This window comes from Galeopterus variegatus, unplaced genomic scaffold (genome assembly GCF_000696425.1).
Source record: "Galeopterus variegatus unplaced genomic scaffold, G_variegatus-3.0.2 Scaffold1444, whole genome shotgun sequence".
NCBI lineage: Eukaryota > Metazoa > Chordata > Mammalia > Dermoptera > Cynocephalidae > Galeopterus > Galeopterus variegatus.
Window position 1 is genome coordinate 306,365 of NW_007727555.1, and position 14,196 is coordinate 320,560.

Genomic DNA, 14,196 nt, shown 5'->3' on the forward strand with positions numbered 1-14,196 from the left:
GGGCCGGGGTCTTGGGCCGGGGTCTTGGGCCGGGGCCGGGGGCGCCACTCCACGTCCGCACGGCTGCCCCCACCGCGTACAAGTCTGGGGGTCCCTGGGCCGCGCTGTCTGGCACCAGCATGAAGATGCTCATTAGCTGGACATCATGTGGTCCATTTCCTTGGAAAAAAGACTGAGACTCAATACGCCCTGGCGGTGCCCTCCGAGGATCAGAGGGTTTCCTGTGGTGAGGACGGGGCGGCCTGGGTGGGGGTCCTGTCCCCTACCTTCCTGCTCTGCGGCTTCCCGTCCGCCGTCCTGGGAGGAAGAGGAATTTCTAGAACGCTCACCTTAAGGCAAATTGAGCCCAAGTGCTGCAGATGGATGCAGAGCCCGGGGTGGCGTGAGGCGGCCTCAGACCGTTCAGGCTCCAGCCACCCGCTGCCCAAACCCAGGACTCGCGAGTGCGGACGCACCGTGGTCAGGCACCGTGGTCACAGGCTGGGCGGCTGGGCAGAAACTCACTGCCCGGGCCGTAGCCATCAGCCACCGCGGGACGAGCTACAGGCAGCCGGCTGGGGTGCCCTGCGGGGCTGCGAGGCAGTGGGGGGCTCGACGAGCCCTAGGCTCCAGGCGCTGCGGCCCGTGCACCGACCACGTCTGTCCCTCCTCTGCAGAGTCTGAAGATCCGGAGAAAGACCAGAGAAGCGAGGCAGAAGATGGCAGCCGGTGAGGGGGCCTCACCCAGGGCTGGTCTCGGTGGGGGTGTGTTCCGGGGACAGGTGGGGATACAGATGGTGGGATGTGGGAGCGGGGCCTTGACAGCGGCCTGGAGGAGCCCTGGGTGTCCTGAGAAGACCCGCAGGAGGGCTCGGGGCTGGGGTTGAGGATTGCTCTTCTTCTGGGGAAGGGACTCCAAACCAGACAGGACCCGCCCAAGGCGGTTCTCAGCTCGGGGACCAGCTGGGTGTGGCCCGAGGTGCTGCAGCTGGGGTCTGTCTCGATAAACGTCCCCACGACTCTCCCAGAAAGGGGCGTTGTCTTCTTTAGTGCACCGCTGAGCCCACCAGGGGTCTCATTTGTTGGGGAGGGGGAGGGTAACCAAGTCAGATTACTTTTAGACGAGGGGTTGAGGCCCCAGACGGACGTCCTCCTGGAGCCTGGCCACGCAGTCCCCTCTGCACGTAGCTTTCACCCTCCACCCGTCTCCTTCCATCAAAGAGGACTTAAAAGTCATCAGATTACCCAGGAATTCTTCTCAAACACTAACACGACTGCTTCTCCAACTCATGGCCAAGGCACGGGCCGAGCCACCTGTGTTTACAAATGAGTGAGACCCACCTGAGTGAGACCAAGGGCAGTAACAGCCACTGAAATGCCACCAATGGTGCAGCCAGTTGATTAGAGCCAGGTGGTCACGTGTTAGAGGGGGACGTGGGGAGGCCTGGGGCACACCTCCCCGCAGAGCTCGAGGACGCTGATGGCCTCAGGTAAGGGACAGTGTTGAGCAGGGAGACCACACACCTCTGTGGTGGCACAGTTGAGAATGTCAGCTGGTGGTGAAGGCTCCACCATCTTCCCTGCTTTCTGAAATAAGCCCAGGTCGACTGCGCGTATATTTGTTTCCAGTCCAGAACGGGGCAGTTCAGGGTGAGTTTCCTGACCAAGGTGGGTGTCCATGGGAGTCGGGGCCCTGCACGTGCAGGCCTCTCTGCCCACATGAGGCCCCCTGCAGGCTCTCTGCTCCCAGCACAGGGAGGACAAGCCCAGAGGAGAGCGGGTGTTGGCTGAAGCTGTCTTGTGGCACCTGCTCCAAACCACTTCCCGCTTCTCCTGCAGTCAGGCAAAGCTAGAGGAAGACAGCAGGCAAAGGCACCAGGACGCCCTCGGAAAGTTAGACCAGGAGCGTGAAAACACAGAAGGGGAGCCTGAGAGGAGCGAGTCGGAGGCCAGCGTGGAGGCAGAGCAGGGAGAGGATGCTGGCAGCTGCTCCCTGGTGGCCGAGGTCAGGCGTGTGGAGCACCCGTGCTCTGCCTTCACCCCCACTACTGTGGCCTTGCCTTTACTTACCTTTTGGTGTCTGCTTTGGGCTTGTAGGAATGGGAGCCAGAGTCCACAAGGCTAAACGACCTTCTGGAGAAAGAGGCAAGAACTTTTTACTTGCACAGCAGAAGTAAGTGGTGCCTGTCTGGGCACAAGGCCTGCTGGACCACGAGCGAGGTGGGGATGCGTGGTCCACAGGGCCGTCCCAGCAGGCACCATGCTGCGGAGCTGGACTGCGTCCTGCCCTTCCCCAGGGTGGCGTGGGGCCCACCCACTGTGCCTCTTTGCACCCTGACCCAGCTGGCCAAGCAATGTAGTCACCAAAGGTGTGTGGGATCCTGACAGGAGGTGACCCTCATTTTGACCGTGGCCCAGAAAGTCACCCCAGAGCTGCTCACCTGATGTGCTGGCCAGAGACACACTAGTGCCGTGTTAGTGACTTGCACAGGGTCCCTCATGAAGGAAGGCAGCCTTCATTCTCCCCCCTGAGCTGTGTGGGCGGGGATGGAGACAGAGCTGGACGTGCTGTTCACCAGGATTTCACAACAGACAGTCCCTGGTGTGACTCCAGGGTTCTGGGAAGTCCTTCACCCTTCCCCAAATACTTCTCTTGGTGTTAACTTAAGTGCTACCATTGGGCTGGCCAAGGTGCCCAATTGTGACCTTGGGGTAGCTCCTCAGCTGCTGGGGCATGCACAGCCCAGTGGGTCTTCACCACTGCGGTGCCCAGTACAGCCGCAGGAAGGTTGTGGAGGCAGAATCAAGAACTGCCCACATGGGAGCAGAGGGCGAAAGTGGGGGAGGCCCGCCAGGGTCTCCGACTGGCGGAAGGTGCGTAGGGAGGAGAGAGAGGCCACTCTGCTCTCTTTCGCTCTCCCGGCAGAGCTGGCCAGGACACCTCATGGCCCATACTGCATCAGCTCTCTACCCAGCTTTTCAGAAGCCCCCACTAAGCATTGCCAGTATCTGGGGGTGCTGGTGGAAATCGCCTGGACCCTGGCTGTCCCTAGGGCCAAAAGCCCACTGCCACCACTGGGAGGTCTGCTCTCCTCCCCGGCACCCCAGCCCACCATCCACACCTCTTCTGCTTTCCATTCACAGAAGACATCTGGGTTTGTGGAGATCGACCTGGGAGACCACACCGAGGAGGTAAAGACACAAACCCCTCAGACTAACAAAACCAGATCACCTCCTGGGAAGTGCCTGCACTGTCTAGGCTGGGCCAGGGAGGATTTTCTGGGAACTTGCCCTGAAACACGTGTGTGCTGGAAGATGAGGCAGAGACCAGGGCCAGCAGCTCAGGAGAGCTCCGTGGTGCTGAGGACTGGCCTCTTCCTCACCCTTCTGCATGCCTGCCTGCACATGCCCTGGCACCATCAAATATTCTAGGGCCTGGGCCAATGCTTGGGGTGCTCATGGGCCCTGAACCTCCTGTGAGCTCATGATGGGGTGGTGAAAGGGTACAAGCCTGGGAGCTGGTAGACCTGGCTTTGGGAGATGTATGGCTGTCCTAGTAAGTGCTCAAATAACTCATGCTTCTATATGCCTCAGTTGTGTCCTCTTTGAAATGGGGTTATAGTAGTACCTGCACCCCAGAGCTGTTTTGTAAAGCTCTCAGAACAGTGCCCAGTACCTAGAAATCCTCAGTATTAGGTGTCACCACCATCACCATCACCCCCATCCCCATCCCTATCATCATCACCATCACCATCACCATCCACCATCCACCATCCCCATCACCATCCACCATCACCACCACCATCACCACCATCACCATCACCATTGCCATCCACCATCCACCATCCACCATCCCCATCCACCATCACCACCATTACCATCATCATCGCCATCCACCATCCACCATCCACCATCACCATCCCCATCACCATCCACCATCACCACCACCATCACCACCATCACCATCACCATTGCCATCCACCATCCACCATCCACCATCCCCATCCCCATCACCATCCACCATCACCACCATTACCATCATCATCGCCATCCACCATCCACCATCACCATCCCCATCACCATCCACCATCACCATCCCCATCACCATCCACCATCACCACCACCATCACCATCACCACCACCATCACCACCATTACCATCACCATCGCCATCCACCATCCACCATCCACCATCCCCATCACCATCCACCATCACCACCACCACCACCATCACCACCACCATCACCATCACCACCACCATCACCATCCACCATCACCACCACCATCACCATCACCACCACCATCACCATCCACCATCACCACCACCATCACCATCATCACCATCACCATCACCATCCACCATCCACCATCCACCATCACCATCCCCATCCACCATCACCACCACCATCACCATCACCATCACCACCACCACCATCACCATCATCATCCCCATCACCATCATCATCTCCATCTCCATCCCCAACCCCATCACCATCACCACCACCATCCCCATCCCCATCACCACCACCCACCACCATCACCATCATCATCCCCATCACCATCATCATCTCCATCTCCATCCCCAACCCCATCACCATCACCACCACCATCCCCATCCCCATCACCACCACCCACCACCATCACCATCATCATCCCCATCACCATCATCATCTCCATCTCCATCCCCAACCCCATCACCATCACCACCACCATCCCCATCCCCATCACCACCACCCACCACCATCACCATCATCATCCCCACCACCACCACCACCATCACCATCATCATCACCACCACCCCCACCATCACCATCACCACCCCCATCCCCATCCCCATCACCACCCCCCACCACCATCCCCCCCCCCCCCCCGCACCCCCCCCACCCCCCCCCCTCCCACCATCACCATCATCATCCCCGTCACCCCCACCACCACCATCCCCCCCCCCCCCCCGCACCCCCCCCACCCCCCCCCCTCCCACCATCACCATCATCATCCCCGTCACCCCCACCACCACCATCCCCCCCCCCCCCCCGCACCCCCCCCACCCCCCCCCCTCCCACCATCACCATCATCATCCCCGTCACCCCCACCACCACCATCCCCCCCCCCCCCCCGCACCCCCCCCACCCCCCCCCCTCCCACCATCACCATCATCATCCCCGTCACCCCCACCACCACCATCCCCCCCCCCCCCCCGCACCCCCCCCACCCCCCCCCCTCCCACCATCACCATCATCATCCCCGTCACCCCCACCACCACCATCCCCCCCCCCCCCCCGCACCCCCCCCACCCCCCCCCCTCCCACCATCACCATCATCATCCCCGTCACCCCCACCACCACCATCCCCCCCCCCCCCCCGCACCCCCCCCACCCCCCCCCCTCCCACCATCACCATCATCATCCCCGTCACCCCCACCACCACCATCCCCCCCCCCCCCCCGCACCCCCCCCACCCCCCCCCCTCCCACCATCACCATCATCATCCCCGTCACCCCCACCACCACCATCCCCCCCCCCCCCCCGCACCCCCCCCACCCCCCCCCCTCCCACCATCACCATCATCATCCCCGTCACCCCCACCACCACCATCCCCCCCCCCCCCCCGCACCCCCCCCACCCCCCCCCCTCCCACCATCACCATCATCATCCCCGTCACCCCCACCACCACCATCCCCCCCCCCCCCCCGCACCCCCCCCACCCCCCCCCCTCCCACCATCACCATCATCATCCCCGTCACCCCCACCACCACCATCCCCCCCCCCCCCCCGCACCCCCCCCACCCCCCCCCCTCCCACCATCACCATCATCATCCCCGTCACCCCCACCACCACCATCCCCCCCCCCCCCCCGCACCCCCCCCACCCCCCCCCCTCCCACCATCACCATCATCATCCCCGTCACCCCCACCACCACCATCCCCCCCCCCCCCCCGCACCCCCCCCACCCCCCCCCCTCCCACCATCACCATCATCATCCCCGTCACCCCCACCACCACCATCCCCCCCCCCCCCCCGCACCCCCCCCACCCCCCCCCCTCCCACCATCACCATCATCATCCCCCCCCCACCACCATCACCATCATCATCACCCCAACCCCATCCCCATCATCATCACCATCACAATCATCATCACCATCACCATCACCATCACTATCACCACCGTCACCGTCACCATCACCATCATCCCAATCATCTCCATCACTATCCTTAGCATTGTCGCCATCACCATCACAATCTATAAAAAGAATTGGCTGATCCAATGTCCTTTCTGGGCCCTTTCAACACAAATATTAGAATATCTTCTCTGGTGTAGTGAGCAGTCATCTTTTTGGAAGTTTGTTCAAGTTCCTCCTTGGCAAGTTTAAGCTTCTGCTTGGGGTCAGTTATTTTCCAGATTGCACCCTCTATCCCTTTTACCCTCAGAGCACACCACAAGGTGAAGAGAGCTGGGTGTTAGCCCCCCACAAGTCTACACACGGGGGTGCATGGGTTCTAAGAACTCAGGGAAGGTCAGCCAATGGCAGAGCTGGACTAAGGGGCACGATCCCCAGATCTACAGTCCAAGGACCACAGAGACCCACGTCAAGAGTGCTGTTCCTTGGCCAGGGTTCCCTGACTGGAAATTTCTGTTGACAGAATGCTGTCTGGTGGGAGGACACTCAGGGTCAAGGCATCCCGGCCTGATCCTTGGGAAGGTCCAGCAGGTTGGGCCTTGGTGCCTGTGGTCGACAACTGCCACCCCGTCGGCCCCCTAAACCTCTCTTGCCACTCCCCACAGGTGGTTACCTGTGCTGTGAGAGAGGAGAAGCGGTCCCAGATGGACACGGGAGCCTTGTCAGAAGATGAGTGAGTGATCTTGTGGGTTTACTCAGGGGCTGGGGCAGGGAAGCTTTTCCTCCGCCTGTTTCTGGTGGGCACACTGTGCCTCACGTGCCAAGACCTCAACATTTCCAAGGCTGGAGGGGCTGAGAGGCAGGCAACAGCATCAAGCCTTCCAAGGGCACAGGGACAACCTTCACCACGTGTCCCTCTCACCCCATGAGCCACTTCCCCATCCCATCAGCCAGCAAAATGCCCAGATGCAGGTGGGGGAGAAGGTGAAAAGTCATGGTACCCGCTTCCCCAGTTTTGGGCTTTAGCTGCAGAGGCCACAGACTTGGGTCCTGCAGGCAGCAGAGGCCCCGCACATGTGGCTGGTGGGCTCAGCCCTGGGGTGGACAAGCAGCCGTCAGGGCTGGGAAAACGTGTTTATCCTAAGGACTTAAAGCCCCTCGTGGGGGGCTCTGTGGAGGACCAGCGAAACCCCAGACTTCTGAGTCCCGGAGGCCCCATCCCTGAAGAAGGGTGTTGGGAGCAGGAAGATGTGAAGGGTCCAATGGATCTATTTTGTTTTGTTTTTAACAGTACAGAGACATGCAGAGAAGAAAATAGCAATTATCCAAATTCCCACCACTTAGAATTCACAGCTGCATTAGTATTTTGGCTTATTTACTTACAGTTTTTTTTTTTTTTAAATTGCTCTGTTGGCTTTGTAAAACTGGTACATGTAATTTAAAATAACGGAAATAACGTAGTACAGCACAGCAAAGAGAACAGTTTTTAAGCCACCCCAGTCGCACCTCTTGGAGACAGGACTAGCCGGGAGCGCTCTGGGAGGGTCCCGCAGGCCGGCTCTGGAAGTCTGAGGCACCCAGCGGCAGCGTGGCCGACGCGGCAGCCGGCGCTCAGTTACTGCGTGTTGCTGCCTTTTCTTCAGATGTTTGTGTCCTGGGGAGGGAGCGTCTGCGAGGAAGCTTCACTCCAAGCTGGCAGCAGGGCCCGGCCTTGACTCTGGCTTACACTGGGCTAGGGGGAGCGTCACTCTAGTCGTTCCTCGTGGCAGACTCAGCCACCAGCACGGGCCCTCCACCCCGGGGGCCGCACCAGAGGGTCGTCCTTGGTCACTGGAGGCCACTTGGCAGGGGCTGGAGGTCTGGGGCGGCCCCTCCCCTGAGCACCTGTGTCCGGCTGGCAGGCCCTTGGCTCCCGGGATGGGGTGCGATGGGGTCTGCAGGGGCCTTTCTCACAGGCATTGCCCTCCCCTGGCCTGCAGGACGGGCACCAGCTGGGTGTGCTGCATCCCATACACCACCAGGAGGAAGGCAAGGGACAGCGCCGGCGGCCCTGGGGAAGGTGCTCAGCAGAGCGTGGGCGGCACGGGCAGGAGGGCGCGGGACAGCGCGGGGGCACTGGGCCTACCCGACCCTCCTCCCCCAGGCCTGGAGGGTCTCCACACCTGCCTCGCGGGATGGACCAGACCAGGATCACTGCAGCGCGGAGACCCCGCACACATGCCGAGGACCCTCGACCAGGCCTGAGGATGCCCAGGACGACCTCACCGGGCAGCGGCTGGGTGACCGTGTGGTCTTCCTTCTTACGAGGCAATAAATGCGTCAATGGAGCTGCTGTTCCTCGCCAGCCACGTGGCCTGGGTCCTCCTCTGTGCCTCCGGCTCTGAGATGTGGGGCGGGGGGAACGCGACGGGAGGGCACAGGGCTCGGGCGGACACAGCTCAGCCCTCCTGGGGCTGTGGGCCCAGAATGCACACTTGCTGTGACCATTTCCAGGGCTGGGTGTGCCCTTGGTCCTGGGGTCGGGGAAGCCATGGTTGGAGGTCTCAGGAACACCCATCCCCCTTGGCCGGTAACCCCAGCTTTGCTAATTGTAACCAGAGGCAGGAAGTCAATGCACAGGAACGAGGCAGCTGCAGGGACTGTGTTCAAGCTCAAGGGCGGGTCTAAACCCCCAAACACAAGGCAAGTCAGTGACCCTGTGGGTCCATACAGCCTGGCAGACTGGGGGTTGGTGGCTGAGGTGCCCATGGCTCTGGTCAGGCGGTTGAAGCTGTTCCTTTCTGCCTGGGCAGGCCGACTCTGTCTCCCCAGCTACCGCAGCAGGGGATCCTGGCCAGGGAGAGATACCCAAGGCGGTGGGACGTTGCTACTGAGGTTCTGGTTGTTGGTGCACAGCGAGTGTGACTGGGAACCAGGCGGCCACTCAGGAAGGCGAGGCAAGAGCACACGTGCATGCACGTACTCACACATGGACTTATGCTCAGGGTCACATGCACATACACCACATGGGCGCACATGCATGCCCTGTACACATGCATGCACCCACACGTGCATGCATGGCTCAGCATGGGCAGCATCTCTGAGAACAAGGTGTATCTGAGGCTTCCAGAGGTCAGAGGGCAGAGGCCACAGGCACGTGACATTGTGTCTGTTGCCTTGGCTGTTCCGCATGGGAACTCGTGAGGTCTGTCCCTGTGGTACAGCTGAGAACACAGAGGCTTAGAGAGCTTAAGCCCTCTGCCTCTGTCCCCAGCAGGGGAGCCCAAGCCCTTTCCAGGGGCTGCGCCACACCAAGCACGACCCCCAGGCAGTTTTGCTTCTACTCGCGGGAGGCCGCTGTCCAGGCTGCAGGTCAACTAGAAGACACCACCAAAGGAGAGGACCTGGCTTCTCCCCAGACAATCGGAAATCTGACCCGGCACCGTTCTCCTGTGAGGGGCGCGGGGGCCTGAGGAAGTGAAGCCCCTCCCGGGGTGGCTGAAGATGTGAAGTGGCCACTGCCAGTCCCACTGCAAGGACGGGGACCGAGGCCGAGGGCCTGCCCTCCCGTCCCACTGCCCAGAGAGTCTGGGTTGGAAATCAGCCACTGCCCTCTAGCTAAAAACGCACTCAGGGAAGCTTCCAAAGAAAGCTGGTTTGTCCCTTGGGGTGGCAGGAGGGGGCAGCCTCTGCCCCGTGGCTCCTAGCGCGCTGGCAGAGCAGGTGTGGGCATGAGTCTGGCCACTCGTTCCTGCGAGCCATGTCTGCACAGCTCCCTGTGGGGCCACGGCCCCACATGCTGGCAGGACATGGGAAGCTTGTTAAAAAAATGAGAATTCCAGAACCAGACACACGTCCAAGTCACCTCAGGGTGATTCTGTTTCTCCCGCCCCGTCCAGGGGCAGTGGTGTCCAAGGCCAGTCCTGGGAGGAGGACAGTCTCCAGGAGCCCGCAGGGGTGCTTGCTGTCACCACCTGCTGTTCACACTCAGTCCTGAGCCCTAGGGCGCAGGGGTGACGCAGGATGCTGGGGAGGCTGTTGAGTGAGGGCCCTGTGGGAAAAGTCCAGCCATGTTGCTCGTTCGAGTCTCAATTCTGGGCCCTCCGGGGTGGCCGAGACCCGGCTCACATGTTTCTGCCACGCCAGAGGGTCCCAGGGAAGAGACGAGCTGTGCAACGTGAACCACAGCCCAGCTCAGCCCACTCTCTCTCCCATCGGAGAAATGGGCCTACCCGAGGGTGCTGCTCAGGGCATTAAACCATCGAGCGCCCCAGGAGTAGGCCCCACCCTTCCACCAGGCCCGGGCTCAGTGCAGGTGCTGGGACTCAGGGCCAGGAAGGACAGCGTGGGTGCAGAGCCCAGTCTTACTGGAGGGGGTAAGACTTTGGGGCCTTGGAGACTTTGAGGAACGGGAAGTGCCCCTGAGGAAAGTCGTCTGTCTGCCAGGACAGCGGATCTGATGCCAATTAATTCGGGACTGCAGAGGCAGTGGGGGACCTCCCGTCCCCACCCGCCTCAGTGCATCCCGGTGCTGTCGGGCCTGGTGGGCTTGGAGGTTTGGGCAGGTGCATTGGGATCGGGGAAGTGGGCCAGGCAGGAGCAGGTGGAGCTGAAGTTCACGGAGGTCGAGAGCCAGGTTCCCCAGCTGGGCGGTCACCAGGGGCCCTGACAGCTGTGACGCTGAGGCCCCGTGGTGCTGCGGGATGGCCCCTGCTGCCCCAAGCCTGGTCTGACCCGGTTTTCTCCTTGGTCTCCACTGCCCCCAGACACCCGTGAGTGAGAGCCTTGGAGCCAGCAGGGCCGGAGCGACAGCCCCACAACAGCAGAGACCCCGGCTCCTCCAGCCTGAGGCCTCTGTGGGAGCCACACCAGCCACGCCTGGACTGTGCCCCGTCTGGGGCCTCTGCTACCTATTTTATAGCCAAGGAAATGAAGGGCAGAGGGGCCGCAGCGGGGACCATGGGACGGACTGGCGTGGGGCCGAGACCATCGCTTGTGGAGGGACCCCGGGAGGGTGCGGTGAGAAGGCCCCACCGAGCCAGCTGCCGCCCGGGCTTGCTGTCGTCTGCAGTCTCCTCCCCCTGCCCTCCGTGGAGAGTGCTCCTGCACGGCGAGTGGCCCCCCAGCCCGTGTTGCACAAGCAGCCCTCTGCACACACGCCACGCCAGCTGTGCGCTGCGGCGGGCTGGCCAACGGCACCACCTTGCAGCGGGTACACACAGCATCCCCACCCTCTCTCTGCTCAGGCCTAGAAAGTCATGACTGTCTGAGATCCTTAACACGGGCCAGCCTGGGGGACACAGGCAGCTGCAGGGGGGCCGAGCCAAGATCAGGCCTGGCTGGGGCACAGGGTCTTCTTTCTGCTGCTGACAGCCTTGGGAGTGCCAAGGGTTTGCCAGGAATAGCAGGGCCCTTGCAATGGCAGCACACATTTGGATGTTGTCTGGGGCCATCCCGGTCCCCTGGAGAGGAAGGGACATCCCTCCTGTCCTGCTTGACTCTTTCCCAGAATCCTGCTCCTGCTGGTCTCCAACCAGCTGCCAGTGCCCTGCAGGACGGGCGGGGAGAGGAGCAGCCCCGGGTGCGCACTCAGGACAGAGACCCCGGGGCTGGGGAGGTCAGTGGAAAGGGTGACTGGGGATGACCTGCAGGAACCTTAATTGGGACCTGAGAGACTCTTGGGACTTCACCTCCGCTGTGCATGGTTTGGGGCTGGTTTCCAGGGACAGGGTGTGGACAGCAGGGATAGCAGCCTCGGGGGCAAAATGGTCCAAGTCACCAAGGGCTCTGCCCAGGACCAGCCACGGTCAGTGCTTGGAGTCCATGCTCTGAAGCTGCGTCCACTTCTGACCAAGGTGCCACGTGGACGCAGGGTCCTCCACAGGGGCGGGGAGCGTCCCCTGTTCCCCTCCTTAGTCATCCTGGTGACTGGAGGTGGAGGCAGGGAACGGAGGGTCCCTTTCACCGATGACGCCCTTCCCCAGACCTGACCCACCTGGCAGATCTTTCAGGCCCCCTTATCCTTCCTCTGTCCAGTCCCCAGAAGCCACCCCTGTGAGCCTCCCTGCTCCCCACGCAGCCCACATTGCGGGTAAACCCCACGTCTCAGGACTGCTCCCCTCACTGAGCAGGTTCCGTGTTCCCCACAGGCCCCACTCTCCCTCTCCTGTGCACCTGAGTCGCCCCTGCCCACGTCTAAGGAGGCCCCTGGCACAGCCTTGCCACCATCTCATTCTCTTGGACGCAAGGGTACACTGTCCTTCTGTAGATTTCTGTCTGTGGCCCCAACAGGAACTGAAGCTTTGGGTCCTGTTCACTACTGGAGCCCCGGCCCACGCTCTGTGCAGCGAAGGATGAGGCCGTTCCCATCCTGCAAGCCCAGCTGCACACGTGCAGGGGCATGGGAGTCGGCACCCCAGCAACGTAAGGCTGTCTGCACTGTGTCCCATTGTGTGTCCCAATGGGCCTGGCAGGGCAAGCACTTGCAGAAGCCGCAGCTTTTGGAAGCTGGCACCTTCCTGCAGTGGCAGCCGACCCAAACAGTGGGCTTTTAAACCAGTCCCTCCCCCAGACAGCTGAGTTGGCAGGTTGAGGGCAGAATTCCCAACTGGAAGCCCACAGCCCTGGGAATGTCTGTTGCTGGAAACTGCTGGGCAAGGAGCCAATCGATTGGGAACATCCGCAGAAGGCTCTGCAGACCTGGACCGGCGAGTTCAACATGCCCGGGCATGCCCCAGAACCTTCCCACTGCGAGACTTTCCCTTTCTTTGGGTCCTCTGAGGACTGACTGGCAGGGAGTCCATGCAGTGTTTACTTCCCGAGGTGGTAACAGGAACACAGATTCCGGGAACTAGTCAGTGACCTGGCGTTCTCCTGCCTGGCGGTGGAGCCACGGGGCCCCCTGTGATCGGGGGAACACGGCCTCCCCACTGCTGGGGCCTGAGTTCTCCTGCTACCGCCCGCTGGCTTGGACTTGGCCTTGTGTTTCTAAATAACTGAGAAAATGCGATTGCCCTGGTTTCCTGGCTGCTCACATGCTGCTGTGAATTAGACGGTATCTGTTTCCGTAGCTGGTTTTGTTTGTGAAACACAAGCCAGCATCCAGCTCAGAGACACGTGGACGTGTGGGGTGACCACCTGTGCTGTCTGCCGCCCCTTGGAAATGCCTGAGCCCGAGGTGACCTGCAGCTGGTGCCCCAACCCCACTCCAGCCCGGTCAAAGACGTGGTGGGCAGGCAGCTAGGACCAGGCATCCACTGACACTGTGGACACTGAGATGGCCCCTGGTGTCACCTGAGTGGGTGGGCGGGGGTGGACAGGCAGGGACATCAGGCTTACTGCAACCAAGACCAGGGTGGGGGGAAAAGGCTTCATGACTCACAAGTAAGGAGTCTTTCCAGAGCAGTGTCTCCCCACAGGGACAGGGGCCGTCTTACACAGCACAAGTCCTCATGGAGGTCCTCACATGTAAAAAAAAGGGTACAAGCCTGTTCAGTTTGGAATGGTTGACTGTGGGACACAGTTCTCTGGTCTCGGCCTGGGGCAGAGGGCGGCAGGTGGGGTGGGTAGCCTGTGGGCCACAGCGGGACCTCGGGGAGTTTTCCGCTAAACCCTGAGTCTGCGGCTAGTGCAGGTTCCAGCCCACAGGTGGGGAACTGAGACTTCCTGTCGTTGCTGACCCGTGATGCAAAATGGACAGGTGGGTGTGGAGATCCCGGCGCCCCTGTGGGTGGAGACTCACCAAAGTGCGTCTCTGGGGCCTGTAGTTCAGGTTCAGCTGATATACACTGAGGGCAGTCTAGTATTTCACGGCTCATGACCTCCTGCCGCCTCCTGCAAGAACAGAAGCTCAGAGCAGAGGGTTAGGACCGTTCCCTTCCCTTTTCGGACCTTTGAGCGGTGGTGAGTGCCTGGCGTTCAGGACCCGAACCCCGGGTTAGCTCAGCTCAGCTCTCGGTTAGGGGCAGGGCTCCTCTGGGCCCCCAGCAGAGCAGGTCAGGATGCCGCTGGGGCCTGCCTGGCCCTCAGGGTACCTCCCGCCGGCTCGCGGTTCTCGGGCCCAGGCAGGCGGTCTGCTCCCGTCCTCTCGTGGGGGAGAGAGAGGACCCCCACGGGCTCGTA